Source organism: Phalaenopsis equestris, unplaced genomic scaffold, assembly GCF_001263595.1.
Source record: "Phalaenopsis equestris unplaced genomic scaffold, ASM126359v1 Scaffold001221, whole genome shotgun sequence".
Classification (NCBI taxonomy): domain Eukaryota; kingdom Viridiplantae; phylum Streptophyta; class Magnoliopsida; order Asparagales; family Orchidaceae; genus Phalaenopsis; species Phalaenopsis equestris.
Window position 1 is genome coordinate 364,292 of NW_018165660.1, and position 2,897 is coordinate 367,188.

The window sequence follows — 2,897 nt, forward strand, 5'->3', positions numbered from 1 at the left end:
TATATATATATATATATTCCTTAAACTCGTATTATTTCAAAAAATTATGAAAATTATCAAAAAGATTCACAAAGCATCTATCTATGCTTGGAGGCGATATATTCCATTGGAATAAAAATGTGCAAACTACACAAAGAGTTTTAAAATTTCTTATTGGTGATAAAATATGATATCAGGAATAGCAACTCTAGATGTGATCACATTATTCTACAATTGATCTAACCACAAAATGTTGATTTCAAACTTTGAGATCTATATTGCCAGAAGTTTTTCTCTTGCTATATATATGCACAGATCAGAGTTTATATTATTTTGGGGTCGAGTATCTCCGAAGGGGTAAGCCCCTAATGTCAATTATATACTACGATAGGCTAAATATGACTGTCATTTCTACATCTCATAAATTTAAATTCAAGATTAGTGATTTTGAAATTTAAAGAGACTAGCTCATGCTAGAATAGTTTTTGTCGAATGCCAATAGTGGAAAACTATAAAACATTGGATACTAAGAAGTGTAGTCGTGTTCTGATATTTCATATAGTTGGGCTTTAAAATCTAAAAGATTAATGTCAATATCTGAGTTAATATTATTCATTTTTATTTTAGAAAGTTTAGGTCTTATAATCTAAGAAAATGAGTCATGAAAAATTTAAGAAATGACTTATCATATGGCAAGAGCCAATAAAATTATCTCAAAGTCTAAATTAAGGTGAGCTATATTGATACATGTACAAGAGTCGAACCTAGTCTAAGGAGATAAAAGTGGGACATACAAACTTTTCTCCCACCGAGGAGTGAAATTTAGCCCAACTCTTTTGAGGTTAAGACTCCAGTAGAGGGTGTTGCCAACTAAGACCTCCTATACTTAAAACCTATGAGTTCAAGTCACGATTACGAACAAAGTAAGTAGACTATTATTTATTAACAAGAATGTGTTGTGACCTATGACTCGACTCTAAAGATTGAGCGGCCTACGTAAAAATGAACCATGAATGCAAACTTCAGTGTATTGATTTTTTAATTAATTTTGAACCTGATTAATTTGTGATCGAAATCCATAGGTATGCAATCTATGCAGGCATGCATGCATGGAAAGTTAAATTAGGCAAATCAAGGTACGTACGACAAACAATTTTATATAATAAGGGTGATGATCTTCACAGCTTTGATCCCCATTTTTCAAGTAATAAGTAAGATGCTGAAACCAACGAAATGAATCTGTATGAATGCATATGGTTCATTTAATCGCATGATTCCTAATTATTAGCTAACAAATTAGTCAGTCATCAAGAAATTTAGTCGAAAAATTTGCTTACGATCATATTAGTGACTGATCACATTCTGACTGATTATAGTTCAATCGCTAATTATTATAGATTGATTAGTGACTGCACATTCTGTCAAAAAGGTGATTTCAACAAAATAAATTGGTTAGCAACTTTTGCAATTGAAAAATGATTGCCTTTCAACCATAAATGTTAGCTTTCAATCGTTAAATGGCTGAATTAGCAGCAGATTAAAAGATGAAATTTAACCCATTTAGAGACAGATTTTTCAATTGATATTTGGTTGGCAAACTGTAACAAAATAAGAAAAAAATCCTTTGCAAATATGATTTTACGCATTTGAAATAAAAGAACATCATCACTCACAATATATTCATATTCATAACATCACATAATAGAATAACGAAGATAGTATAGACAACAAAATAAATTGAAAATGTAACAAGCGTTGTGCTCATACAAAAAAAAAATCATCTAGCATAATAACATCCACAACATATATAAAAGAAGTAGTTCTACACAATCAAGGAAAAAGAAATAAGAAACTAATCATGTTGCTCCTCCTCGGCCTCCTCCTTAACCAATGCTCGCTTACTATGACCATGTATTGTGCACTGCTTAATCACCATCACTCTGGACTTTAAGTGACGTATAATAGCATTGTTAACTCGTAATTACTCACTCAGTGTGGCCACATGCATGGAGACTTCATCATCAATCGATGACAATCTATAGTCAGAATCAAAGTGTTATGTCTTATATACTAGTATATGTGCTTTGAGACCATATATCCTCTATATCTTCTTCCCCTAACAACTTCCCTTTAGATCTTGAATTAAAATGGTCAGATTGACCGGCAGAGCCATTGACACTTGATGGGCTCTAACAATGACTCTATTTTAGGCGCTCATAAATATCCTACAAAAAATTATAAAGGATTACTAGTATCAAATTTTGACTATAGTTAAATTACACAAATAAACTAAAATTTATTAAACTTATAGCACCACGATGAGATCGCTTGTAAACAAATTGGTGGTCTAGTTGGTGTAGATGTGTACATGTGTGCAAATCAGAGGAAATGAGTTCTCGGTCAAGCTACAACATATGTTAAAATATGAGAACGTTCAGAAAGAATCAGTTCAATGCAGAGAATCTGTTCAACATATGCATCTCCAATTGGCTTAATCTATATCCATCCTGAGGCGTTCATAACATGTTAGACAAGAATGGATGGGTCTACCTCGAAGGAAGATGAAGTTGGTTGTCTAGTGGGAGCTGTAGAAGTGGGGTAGAAGGTAGACAGAGGTGGCAATCTGGTGGAAGCTATTGGGGGGCGCGGGGTGGGAGGGGGGTAAATAAGAAGATAAAAGCCACAAAACAAATTAACTTTAGATAAATAATATAATGTAGATATAATTTTGACTACCAAGAACAATTAAATTTACATTTGTTATCTCCAACTGGCTTGATGTACATCCATCTTGAGGTGTCCAGATCATGCTAGAGAGATAGTTGTATTGGGGTGAAGCACAATAAGTAAGTTTTGAAACCATCAAGACTCAATTATGCTTAGCTCCAATTCTTGTCATCCCTAACTTTGATAAACAT